This window comes from Mirounga angustirostris, unplaced genomic scaffold (genome assembly GCF_029215605.1).
Source record: "Mirounga angustirostris isolate CCGP_5_RB_7025 unplaced genomic scaffold, mMirAng1.0.hap1 SCAF_5, whole genome shotgun sequence".
NCBI lineage: Eukaryota > Metazoa > Chordata > Mammalia > Carnivora > Phocidae > Mirounga > Mirounga angustirostris.
This window is the reverse complement of record NW_026991713.1, coordinates 61,957,000-61,970,599: the sequence shown is the minus strand read 5'-3', so window position 1 is coordinate 61,970,599 and position 13,600 is coordinate 61,957,000. Positions and strand designations below refer to the sequence as shown.

General features: G+C 49.6%; 1 protein-coding gene across 1 annotated transcript in view; it reads right to left on the bottom strand.

The window, feature by feature from the left end:
• Nucleotides 1-8,397, bottom strand: part of GALNT6 (polypeptide N-acetylgalactosaminyltransferase 6) — a 39,311-nt gene extending 30,914 nt beyond the window's left edge. The window contains exons 1-2 of the mRNA XM_045868252.3: nucleotides 7,698-8,397; nucleotides 676-798 (exon numbers count right to left, since the gene is read on the bottom strand). The gene's annotated coding sequence lies outside the window, so the exon portion shown is untranslated. The remainder of the gene's footprint in view (nucleotides 1-675; nucleotides 799-7,697) is intronic.
• Between the last annotated feature and the right edge of the window lie 5,203 nt (nucleotides 8,398-13,600).

Genomic DNA, 13,600 nt, shown 5'->3' with positions numbered 1-13,600 from the left:
AGAGAGGACGCAGGAAACTCAGCAAGTGGGGAAGGGTGATGTCTGTGAAGAGGTCCCGCAGTAGGAGGAGCCTGGACTGAGCGCTAACCCACAGGTAGGAGCTGGCCAGGCAAGGCGAGCACATTTCAGGCAGAGGGAACAGCACAGACTAAGACCTAGAGGCAGGAGATAGCACGGCCAAGCAGAGAACTGCCAGTAGTTCATTATGGGGGGAGCATGAAGACAGACAGGAATAGCTGAGGATGGGCCTGGAGAGGCGGCTGCAACTGGGTCATCAGGCCAAGGAGTTCGCGCTTGACCTGAGGTATGGGAGCAACAAAAGCTTAGCCTGAGCCCAGCATTACAGGAAAACAGTATGATAGCCGGTGGAAGGCATCTAGGAGACAGATCTAACTGGCAGCTGGATGGCCAATGGAGAGGGGTTTGCGGGGGGGGGGTTCCTGACCCAAGATAGTAGCAGTGTGGATCAGGAGGGAGGACGATGCTAGGAAAACTCCCTTGGGTGATGGGATGGGAGAATCCACCCTATCTGGGACACAGAGGGACAGGGAGCCAGGCTGCATCTGCCCTGATACTTTCTGTCTACCATCCCACTGCAGCAAGAGAGAGCACAGTTAGAAACAAGGACCGGGTAACAGCTTAGTTACCAGCTGCTGCCAAGTGTTTGAGACTCACCTCCTCCAGGAAGGCCTCCCTGATTGATTCACTCAGAATCACCGAGGTCACTCCAATTCTCTCGTCCTGGCATTGCCTCGTGCTCCTTTGCAGTGGGGTTCACCTTTGCTCCTTTTATTTCCCCTGGACAAAGAGATCTAAGGTTAAATTGAATTCTTCCCAGGCATCTGCTCTTTCAGTCCAAACTGCCTGTCTAAGCCTTGCTCTCTGGAGTCTGCAGTTCCTCAAGGTACTAACCACATCCTGAAATGAAATGAGACACCTGTGATTAGCCAGGGCGGTAAGGGACTAGGTCTCTGTTTGCTCAGCATGTGGGCAATAGGAAAGAGCCTGGCAGAAGGGACACATAATCAGATGGAAGCCAGAAGACTTTGGGATTAAGGATTCCTGGCCTCCGTGTGGGAGATTCCCGGAAGTGTGGTTAGCAAGGGTGGGGAGTCAGCCCTCCACCAGCCTGGTCAAGGAGTAGTCCCTATTGTATGTAGTACTTGGTCAAGTTCAGAGGATCCTCCCCCCCCAGTGTCTTGTATAGCTCCCTCATCTTTGAGCTCCCACACCTGGTAAACATGTCCACTGGTAAACATGTCCATAGCCCCCATCCACTCATTCCCCTCCTGCTACTGCTGAGCATTCATTCCCAACTCTTTTTCCTCCAGCCACCCTTGGGGTTGCCACACGCGGAACCATCTTGGTTTCAGTACCAAGATGATGCCAGAAATCCTCTTCTTCCAGGAAGCTTTCCTAGATTGAACAAATGGGACCTGCTCCTCTAGCCTCACTAGCCAGAACACAAGCTTACTTTCTCTCACTGAGGTTTTATCCAGCCCTAGTCTATCAAACCACTGATTACAATCCATTGTAGGGTTGTGGAATAAATCTAAAGTGTTGCAAATCAGCATGAAAACATTTTTTTTTTTAAAGGAACCAGATTTCTTTTTTTTTAAGTTTTATTTATTTATTTGAGAGAGAGAGAGAGAATATGAGCAGAGGGAAGAGGCAGAGGGAGAAGCAGGCTCCCCGGGGAGCAAGGAGCCCAATGCAGGACTCGATCCCAGGACCCTGGGATCATGACTTAACAGACTGAGCCACCCAGGCGTCCCGAAAATATTCTTTAAAAGATCAGAATAGAGGGGTGCCTGGGTGGCTCAGTCGGTTAAGCGTCTGCCTACAGCTCAGGTCATGATCTCAGGGTCCTGGGATCAAGCCCCGCATCAGGCTTCCTGCTCAGTGGGGAGCCTGCTTCTCCCTCTCCCTCTGCCCCTACCCCAGCTCTTGCACGTGCATGCGTGTGCTCTCTCTCTCTCTCGCAAATAAATAAATAAATAAAATCTTGAAAAAAAATCAGAATAGAATCAAACAAAAAAATACCAAAGTGTATCACATGCAATATGGGTAAGTATTGTTTTGTTAAAATTTCATATCAGTTACTACATATACACATGTAGAGCATACCAAAAGTCTTAGCAGTTTTAAGCTTTCATAACTTCAGAAGTGTAAACACTACAGACTTAAGAACATCATTTGAAACTTTTATTAAAATTTCTTTTTCCTGGGGCACCTGGGTGGCTCAGTTGGTTAGGCGACTGCCTTCGGCTCAGGTCATGATCCTGGAGTCCCGGGATCGAGCCCTGCATTGGGCTCCCTGCTCGGCGGGGAGTCTGCTTCTCCCTCTGACCCTCCCCCCTCTCATGTGCTCTCTCTCTCTCTCTCATTCTCTCCCTTTCAAATAAATAAATAAATAATATTTTAAAAAATAAAAATAAAATTTCTTTTTCCTGATTTTTATGAATTCTGAGTAACAAATTTTTATTTTAATGCTTGTCTCCGCCCATTAGAGATGATAAACATATCCTGATACAAAATGAAAAGGAAAATTTGTTGTTTAAAATTCATCAAACTCAATAAAGGTGAAAGAAAATTAAATTCCTACATTCTCAAATGATGCTTTTCTGTCAGTTCGTAGAATTCATACCTCTAATGTGAATAAAGTGTCAAAGTGCCCTAAGACTTTTGGGATACCCCTCATATGGGAGTGGGCACTACATCTCGTTGTAAAATGTCTTTCTTATTCCGGCCCGGTCACAGAAGGTTGAAAGCCAGGGATGCAGTGCAGTCCCTCCTTTTTATATCCTAGCCTCCTCCAAGCAGCCCCTTCAGATCTCCCGGCAGAATTCCTCTCTCCAGCCTCCCGTCCCTTCTGTCTGTGCTTCCACGCTGGCCTCCTCACTGCCCGCCTCAGGTCAGAGGAGTCTGCTCTCTCTTGCCCCTTTGTGAACGGCGGGCCAGAGAGGCAGGTTGTTTTCGCAGTTTCGGTCACTTGCAAAGTCTAGCCCAAGTTTTTCAGGGAGTAGATACTCCATAAACTCTCATTCAAGGAGATGAAGCCCGAGGGGTTAAAGTGACGTGTTCCAAGCTACAAGGGTAAGCGATATTTTGAATGCACTTACAGGAGCAAGCATTTGAGTTCCGTGGTATTCTGTTGTTACACCTCAGCAGGCCGCTTTGGCTGGGTCTGTCTGCGAGCCCAGCGCCCTCCTTTTACAGGAGAGGCCAGAGTGGTTAGGTGACTTCTCTAGTATCACACAGCTGTGGCTCCCAAGAGCAGATGCCAGTCTCCCAAGTCCCAGGCCACTGCTCTGTTCCCATACTCTTCCCTCCATCTTGGAGGTCACCTGGGGGGTGGGGGTGGGTGGTCTGGGGACTGGGTTAGGCTCCTGTGAGCCTGGGGCCAGGCTGTTCCTCCCCCCCCCCCCAGTCGCCCTGCCACTCACCAATCCACTCTTATACGGGCCCCGCCAAAGTGGCCTGCTGAGGTGTAACAACAGAATACCACGGAACTCAAATGCTTGCTCCTGTAAGTGCATTCAAAATATCGCAAAACCCCCAAATCCTACCTAGGACTACAAATGCTTTAACAATGACAAAATTGTAAGTCCCAGGCAAAGTTTCAGCTTTGTGTCAACCAGAGTCAGCCACCCCAGAACACACCCTTGCTGGCCAGGTGGCCTTTTTGTAACAAAGTTTCTGTTTATCAGCTAAGCTCCTCACCTCCGGGAGACGTGGCAGCCAGGAAGTAAGCAGTCGACACCACCACGGGGATGTTTGCTCAAGTTACTCAGACTACGGCTCAAATACGGGTTCTTCGAAAAGGTGATGACTGTCACCATTCTCACCGAGGGCGCAGGTGTGTGGGGCTAGACAACATGCTGGGGAGGGGGTAGGTCAATTTCAAGCGACCAGTGTGGGGGGAGAGCACTGAGAGGCCCTTTGGGGCCATTTGATTTCTTTCTTCTCACCAGCACTTCTCCATCAAACACAACACCCATTTCACTTCCTCTGTTCTCATGAGTAGCAAATTCTCTCCTGCAAACCCCTCCTCCCACCCTCTGACCCTTTTGATTATAGAATGCTGGGAGGTTTTCACTTTCCCCTTAATTACACCTTCAAGACATTTCAGCTTTTCCTCAAGATTCAAGCGGCAGGACTGTGGCGTATTTTCCCAGAAAGATGCACTCAAAGTTATTTCTGTAGCTGATCTCTCATGTCCCCCGCCCCCCCATCTAGGTTCATTTTATGTTTGCATAACATTTGAAGCCGAAGTTCCCCAAACACGGATATTCCATTGAAAAACTCAACCCAAATTTGCTCACAAGGTATACCTAGAACAATGCTTGGCATGTAGTCGGTGCTCAATAAATGTTTGTTCATTTATTCCAAGTCCGTAAAAACCACTGAAAATCAAACTAATACGTGACCAAACAAAGTTCAGCAGCTCACGGGTTTTTCACTGGAGGACCCTCCAGGCCCGTCGGGTGGGGCAGGGATGTGCAACTGTTCTCGAAAGGAGGCTCGGGAGGCTCGGAGACTGCTGGCTCCTCCATGTCGGAGTGGGGGAGGGGGAGGGGTGACCCCGAATGGTATTTCTGAAGGCTTGGGCAGGGCCCCAGATTTGAGGAGGGGGTGGTGACGGGGGGGGGGGAGGGCAGAACTGTGGTTTTTCCTTCTCTCCTCACCCCACAGGTTGCCCCCGGCTGTAGGGCTGCTACCCAGGACCACCCACACTCAACTTGCCACACCCTGAGCTCACGGTCTACGCCCCGCCCCCTAAGTTGGCGGGTCTTCCCAATTTCCCCGTCGCTGCCAGTAGCACGGAAATCCTTGCAACAGTCCCTGCCCCAGCCCCACTCCCAGGCACCTACGACAGTTTTCAGTGCCTTCTCAATGTCAGGTTCATTCCACGCCCCTCTGCCAGGTCCTGCTGATTCATTCCCTACCTCCTGGATCCTCCTCTTCCTCTCTCTCTTTCAAAACCGTCATCTGAGACTGCATCCTTATCTCCCCACATCTGGAGGATCAGCAGAAGCTGCCTGCCTTGCCTCAGGCCCCTCTCCCTTCCACAATCTGAGCAGCTATATTCTTACTCCTTTAGCGCCATTTGATGGCAGCCGAACCCGTTTGCTTTCTCCTTCCCAGTCCTTAAATTTCCTCGTCCTCAATCTTCGGCCTCCAGAATGCTTTTCCCCACCAACCCACCTAGCCTTCTCAGCCCCGCAGCATCCCACAAGCCCTGAGGAATTTGGTCATGCTATTCCATTGCCTTGGTCTGTCTGTCCTTTGTTCTCTGTTATAGGTAGAGCTGAGGGTGAGGGATTGGGTTTCTTCCTTCCTTCAAACCTACCTAGGGCTCAGGACCAGGTTGCACAGGGTACAGGAGAATAACCTGCCCCCATGGGGCTCTCAGGTGCCACAAAAGAGTCTTCTAACAGTCCTTTTTCTCCCCAGACTGAACCCAACCTTGTTCACTGTGTGAGCCTTTTACACAGCACAATTACAGCATTGAGCTCAACACTGAGACAGGCACTGCCCTGCACTTGACCTCTCATTTATTCAAACCCTCACTCTCATTCTCATTGAATGAGAACGGACATTTTGGGCTTTCCCAGAGTGGGACAGAGGGCTGTATGAAGAACCAAGTTCACCCAAGTCTTTGGCACGGCCATTCGCTGGGTCCCTCTGGTACACAGACACCCTCTCTGATCCTCAGCTTCACTTCCAGAGCTGGTGAGGTCTGCGTGAGCCAGAGGAGGCTTAGGGCAATACCACCACCACTTTTGATTATCACTACACATCACAGCAAGTCAAATGACAGTTATCTTTTCCATTTTACACGGAAGGAAACTGAAGCGCAGGGAGGAAGCCAGCACAGTGATCAAGGTCACATAGCAAGGAAGTAGCAGAGGCAGAGTTTGCACTCGGTCCCAGGTCTCTCCAAAGCCCACTGTCTTCACCATGACACCTCGCTGCCTCTTATTTGGCTCTTGCTTGGAGCATTGCCAAAGCACTTTCGTAGACACCTCATCTGCTCCCCACCCAGGGAGTGTTTATGCGATTTGGCCAAGGTTAGACAGCTAAAGTAGAGACAGAGCTAAGTCGGCTGCCTGGATCCATCATACCCAACTGCCTCCCTGCATTGGGAGGCCCCTGGTCCTAGGGTTAGCTGCCCCTCCTATTCCTGACTTCCGTTCTAGGCAATGGCTACCTGGACTAAGCCTATGGTCCTATGTCCTATCCAGGACACCTGAACTTGGGCTAAGATGTTTCTGATCTCAGAGGGCATTCAACATGCATCAGCACCTCCCCTTCTCAAGTGTGGGTTCTCCACACTGCTGTGGGTGGGTGTGAGCTGTCCTGCCAACTGCGGACAGTGATGACCAAGGCCGAGGCCATCTCAGGCAGCCTGGGATCCTTCATGGTTCTACTGGCTCCGGACTCCCTCTTCTCTTTGACAGTCCTGCCCTTTCTGTCCTGATGCCCCTGAAAGTAGTTTCTCTTGTTACCTCTGTTGTGCCTACATGAATGGCGATGTTGAGGAATAGGAACTTGGGGAGTATCTGCAGTGATACTGGCTTCTGCAGGATAATAGGAACCAAAGTATATTTCAAACCCCTCACCTTACCTTGTACATGAACTTGCCTGTCTCATCCTTTTTACACTTCCTCTGATGGGGAAGGACAGGGCTCATGTGTTGGGGAGGTGAACAGGGCCTGCGCAGTGCACACAGATCTCTGGTAAAACGAGCAGAAGCTCACACATCTCTTTGGTGTGTCTAGAGTTGCTAACCTCATCCAGTGCCTGTGAACTGCATTTGTGGGTCTGGAGGGGCAGTGTTAAAACCCTTCCTGGGGCTGTTGCGCTGGGTGTTAGCCAATAGAGGGGGTCTGTTTTAAGCTTTGCTGACAAACTGAGCCCCCCCTTCCCCCATTCACACAGGAGAGCCCTGTCCTACCCTCTGCAGATGTCAGGGTCTGGGATGACTAGCTCTGGGGGCAAGTAACAAACGGTTTCTCCTTTCAGTTAGCCTGGGGCTTGTCGGAACAAGTGACGGGGAAATCGGGAAGTTGGTGACAGTCACAGTCATGAACACCCTGAGACTCCCTTCCCACAATACCACACAGCTCCCACTTCTAAAAGGCCCAAGACACCAGACAGAGGACATCTGAGACCCCACCTCTACTCAGGCGCAACGTGGCACTGGCAGGAGGATATATCTCTGAAAGATTTCCTGTAGCGGGGCACATGGGGTGGCCCAATCTGGGAAGAAGGGGAACAGAAGGGATGCGGGGTCATGGGTGGGTAAAGGGAAAAGGCCGTAGAACCCTGGAGGGACTGCTACAGCTTGTCCCTCTCCCACCCCCAACCCCCTCCAAGTCCCAGAGGTCTGAGCTTTTCATTCATCTTCCAAAGGCGGAGGGGGTGGGGGGGTCCTACCGAGGGAGGAGCTAGAGGCCACCGCGACAGCTTTTAGGACCAGTCTGGCCCAACCCCTTCATTTCACTACGGGGGGTGGTGAGGAGGAAGTGGAGGAGGAGAAGGTCGGCGGAGGAGGGAGGTGGGGAGCAAGGACCTGGCAGACGCGAGCTCGACTGGGGGGAAGTCCCGAGAAGCGAGAGAGCTCTGCGTTCTAGGCTCGGGGGTTCGGTCGCGGGCGCCTGCGAGGGTCGCCGGCTGCTTCTGCCACTTACCTGTCGCGCCAAGGCAGAGACACAGCCGCTCCGCGGTGCGGCTCGCAGGTTTCCCGACGGGACGTCCTGGAGGGCGGGGCCGGGGCGGGCCCTGCACGGCCACTGGGGCGCGCCCTTCGCGCCCCTCCCCGGCTAGGTGCGGGCGGCCACCCGGCGCGCCCCGGAGCGCTGCTGCGGGCCGAGGAACGCCCGGCTGCGCCTAGGGCCGCCGGGAGGCTGGTGGCCGGGCGGAGGACGCCCCGCGGCCCCCCGGCATTCTCCGCCCCAGCGCTGCTAGGGGCCCGGCTTCTCCGGCTTCTCCAGATCTCAGCTCACCCGGGGCTGCAGTCTCGGCGGCCAGGCCCTCCGCGCCGAAAGAGATCGGAGCGTCCTGGTCACCCCAACGACGAGAGGCTTTAAACCGAGCCGCGGGCGGCGCGGAGCAGCGTGTGCAGGGAGCCGCGGCGTGCGGCGCATGGGCTCAGAGCGCTCCGAGCCGCGAGGCAGCGGCGCTGGAGGGGAGGAACGCGGCGGGCCGGTGAGAAGCCCCGGGGCTCCGTCCCAGGTTTGCTTCTCATTGGCGGGGTGGTCTTGGGCAAATGACTCCTCCCCTCCATCCAGCGACCAGAGCAGGTAGTAACTGTGAGCCACGGACAATGAATGCTAAGGGCTTCGCCCGCCCGGTCTCAAGTAAGCCCCGACCCCAGCAAATACTCCGGTTGTTAGCCAGAGTATACACGGGAGACGGCTGAACACACAGCCTAGAGTGTTGCTTGCTCTAGGTGTGGTTCCCGGACCAGCAGCAGCAGCACCATCTGATAATTTGTTAGAAACGTAGATTGTTGACCCCCCCCCCCGCGACCTAAATAATATGAAACTCTGGGGATGGGGCCCACCAATGTGCATTTTTAAAAGAACTCCAGGTGATTTTGGTGCTTGCTCAACTTTGAGAACCATTGAACAAGTGGTGGCAGGGCTAGAATTAGAATCAGTAAATTAAGTTCTGAAGCCCAGACTCTGAATCCTCCTGCCATAGCCTCGGGCTGCCCACCGGTTCTCTCCAGCTCTACGGTTCTGTGTTGTCATCTTTTAGGTCCTTATCTCAGTCATAGAGAAGTAACATAGATGGCTACAAATAGCTGGTAATTTGGAAAGGTTCTATGGTAGAAGCTTGGACCACTGATTCTGGTTTTCTTTTTGTTTGAATTTTTATTTTTATTTATTTATTTTTAAAGGTTTTATTTATTTGACAGAGACACAGTGAGAGAGAGAACACAAGCAGGGGGAGTGGGAGAGGGAGAAGCAGGATCCCCACAGAGCAGGGAGCCCGATGCGGGGTTCCATCCCAGGATCCTGGGATCATGACCTGAGCCGAAGGCAGACGCTTAACGACTGAGCCACCCAGGCACCCCTTGTTTGAGTTTTTAAATGCGCGTGTATTTCTAAGTCTGTAAGACCTGGGAGCACGCGTGTGGGTGGGTAAATCTGAGCAAGGAGACTGCTCTCACACGAACTGGGAAGGGCAGAGAAGCCACTTGGGGATCCACGGTTGGTCTAAGGGAAGTCATCCTATTTTCCCACAGGAAGTCATCTGTGGGACCCCGAGGTAGGATTGAGCTATTTATTCAGAAGGAGGCCAGAGTTTTTCCAGTGATGGAGTCCCAAGAGACAAGGCAGGCCAGTGGAGCCTGGAAGAGACTTTGCCCGGCTACACTAGATCAAGGGACCAGGAAGGACGGACTCTCCCCAAAGGAGGAGAGAAGAGAGGCATCCATGCACTCTTGGCAGGGTCACCTCTTTCTTAACTGCAATCCCCCCCGCCGACTCCCTTGCTTTCACACTAGACTGTCTCTGGGGTGTAAACTCCTGAAGAGAGACCTTTCCAGAATTTACCTGGATCATCCCTTTTAGCCCCGTTACAGATCCTCAGCGCTATAACTCCCACTGCTCAGCTGCTACCATTCTAGTCACTTGCCTTATTCAACAGCTGTCTTACTCAGACTCAGGGCATTTCCTATGGAAGACTGTGGGTTGCTGTTCCTTATTTGCACTTCCTGGGGGTTAGACACTCCTGTATGGTCCGAGCCTTCTGTCTTTGCTCCACCCTTCCTCCAGCGCGCCTCTGGGACCCTTGGGGTTGTGCGATCCTGGCCTGGCCCTTGAGCCTTAGTCAAGACCCAACTTGACCTGAGGGTGATGGGCCAGGCTGGACTCACAGCCTCAGTTCTTCCCCAGGTCATGGCACAGTCATGATCACCAACCCTAGCCTGGAGTTCCCGAGAGGGTGGTGTCTGGCTTCTCAGGGAAGCCGCATCTGTCTGTGTTTCCTGAAGCAAATTACTCATCCCAGTTTACTTCAGCTGACTCAAATTTTAGACATGACATTGGGTCCTTAGAATAATTAGCTGCCTAATTTGGAGGTGCATGTAGTCTGCAGGATGTGTGACCTGCCCCTGATATGTCATACACCGAGCTGTGTCTCCTAGCTGGAAGGATGGTTTGGGCTCCCTGCCCTCCACTCCAGGAAGGTCTGGAGGTGAACCACTGCAGAAAGGTGACTGTGACCTCAGCCTGTCCCTGGTGGCAAGCCACTTAAAAAAATAGTTTTCTTAAATTGAAGAAGTTATATAGGCAGGTGGTTAAAAAATTTTTTTCAAGCCCTGTGAAAAGGAAGGTACATTTTCTTCCTCCTAGACCTTAAGATCTCTTCAGAGGTCATCTATGCATATTCATGACCGAAACTCTTCCCATCACTAAGCTCTTCTGTAGAACATGCCTGGATTCCTTGCTTCTCCCGAAGTCCTGTGAATTTCAGCATTTTCTCACCATCTTATTTTTATTTCTTGGTCATTTTAGATTTTGTTTCTGGGTGTTCTGAGTCTCGCCTTTTACATCAGTGTGCTTTAGGGAGTTCCCCCGTAAGGCAGGAAACGTGGTGGGGAACAGATCGGTTGAAGCACGGGAGACAAGGGCAGCTCTGTAAGGCTATTGACATCAGCTTTGGCCCTTATTGAGTCTCTTGCTTCCACATGTAGTCCCAGAGAGGGGACGCCCACCTCTAGATGCGGCGGAAGGAGGGAGACCGGCCCATTAGGTGGAGGTGCTGCCTCCACTTAGCGGACAGAGTTTACAGAGGAAGCTGCCATGAGTTTGCCAGGCAGGTGGTGGTGGGGGTACAGCTGGCTGCTTGATAGCCTGCCCCCCCAGCTATCACTGCACCCCACCTCCACCACCCACACAGGTGGCTAACCAGCAGAAAGAACTGAATGAGTTCCCTGAACTTCTTTTTGTCTCCATTTCTTATCTGGAAAGTGAGGTTAATGATGCCTAGTGTTGTTGTAAAGCTTGAGCAGATAACTGATGTGAAAGTGTGATAATTTGGTTCTTCTATTACATCTGTTTCTTTATCTTTCCGCCCATATTTCCCCTTCCTCCTTCTCATCTCATTTCCCTCATGCCCAAAAGAGAAACCCTCAAGGCAAAAAATGTTTTAGGAACCCAAGCAGAGCTGTCCCAAGTTCTGCCATAATCCCTCAGGCATTACAATTCACTCACCTCGGCCTCAATTTCCTTATCTGTAAAATGGGTATAAATATTATTTTTATTATTGAGTTGTTAGGTTGAATAAGTAAAATGTTTATTTTTAAACATTTTCAAATGTTTATTTGCCAATGTCTGGCACACAATAAGCACTCAGTAAATATTAGAATGTTAGCCCTTAGCATTAGCTGTTTTTCTTCTTCTAGTTCTACCATTAGCAAAACGACGTGGAAGCCTACCGCATGCCAGCCTCCATATGGGGTAGGACACGGAGATACAAAGGTAAATAAGCCCATCTCTCTGTTCAGGACACCTACGGTATAGGAAGGGAGGCTGATAAATGTCCAAATGTACACAAACCATTTTACAAAACAGCTTTATAAAAAATAAACTTTGTTAGTGGGACAGGAAAAAAATGTAAAAAGGCTTATGACTGGGGTAGAGCCAGGACTAGGGTAAGGTGAGTGAAGTATTAGCCTTAGGTGCAAAATTGAAGGGGACACTGAAAACCTTAAACATTAAATAATATTTAATGTGATATTTTAATACACCCAAATTAATGCAAAAAATCTATCTTGGACAAAATATCAACAATTGTTTTCTGAAATGTTAGAATTTATTTATTTATTTATTTATTTTAAAGGTTTTGTTTATTTGACAGAGAGAGACACAGCGATAGAGGGAACACAAGCAGGGGGAGTAGGAGAGGGAGAAGCAGGCTTCCCGCTGAGCAGGGAGCCTGATGTGGGGCTCGATCCCAGGATCCTGAGATCATGACCTGAGCCGAAGGCAGATGCTAATGACTGAGCCACCCAGGCGCCCGAGAATTTTTTTATTCTTATTCAGCACCAGCTTCATATCGTAGAAAATTTCAGTTCTTCCTTTAACAACCCCTTCTTCCCTTCCCCACCCAAATTCTTGATAAAGAGCTCTTAAAGACACGTTATCTTCTCTCTTCTGTATAAAACTTTATCAAATAAAGGCAAAGAGCTGTGTATATCTTGCTATAAAATGCTGCCCACGGCTGTGGAGATGGTGTCTGCCCAGGCTCCTTTTTACTGTCCAGATCCTGAAAGACTCTTTGTTCATGAGGCAAAAGGAAAAGGCGCATGCACCCCATATAATTTTAAAATATATTTTTCAGTGTTATTTTTTCGAGAACATTAAAAACATTGAAAAACTATTGAAAAATTGAGAAGTAGGTGTATTAAAGCTCACAACATTATTTTCAGTTTAAATATTTAATTTATACCAAAAGAGAATTTACTATGATCTCACTTCAGCGGAAGTTAATTAAAATTTATTCGAGATGATCACTTGGTCAAAAGAAATTGTTAAACATGACAGTCTGTCAGTGGAAAGTGAAATAAGCAAGGAATTCGATTTTGAAAACATTGAAAAGTTTGCTTGCACGAAAGCCAGTTTCCTTTGCCCTCAGGCTCCCATACAGCTTAACATGGCCAGAGATTGGGGGCTGGATAAAGAACCTGAAGACAATGGAGCAGGGCATAAGAGAGAGAAGGATTAGAAGAGTTGCAGGGGTGGGTAATATAGCATTTATTGTTTTCTCTAATTACTCAAATATCATATGTCCAACATACAAAATTTAGAAAGCACAGAAAAATCACAAAGGCAAAAAATAAACTATTTGGGGTCCCTGGGTGGCTCAGTTGGTTGAACGTCTGACTCTTGATTTCGGTTCAGGTCATGATCTCATGGGTTGTGGGATCAAGCCCTGCATGGGGCTCTGAGCTCAGCGTGGAGCCTGCTGGATATTCACTCCATCTGCCCCTCCACCCACTCATGCTCTCTCTCTTTCTCTCTCTCTCTCAAATAAATAACTAATCTTTAAAAAAATAAGCTATTCATAATTATGACACCTAGAAATAACCACTGTTACAATTTTGGTATAATATGTTCTGGTTTTTTCTATGTATATATAATTCACATACACATATGTATTTCATAAATTCTGAGATGCATTTTTTTTCACTTTTTAACATTTCTGAGATCACGATGTACCTTTTTTTTTTTTTTAAAGATTTATTTATTTATTTAGAGAGGGAGATGGTGGGGAGGGGCAGAGGGAGAGGGAGAAAAAGAATCTCAAGTAGACTCCCAGCCAAGCATGAACCCGATGCGGGGCTTGATCTCAAGATCCTGAGATCATGACCTAAGCCAAAATCAAGAGTCAGGTGCTTAACCAACTGAGCCACCCAGGGGCCCCGAGACCAGGATGTATCTTAAATTGATGATGTCATAATTTGATTAGCAATCTTTCATTTACTGGTATATAAAATAATGATTTGTATTACAATTCTATGTTAAAGGGCACCTGGGTGGCTCAGTCGTTAAGCGTCTGCCTTTGGCTCAGGTCATGATCC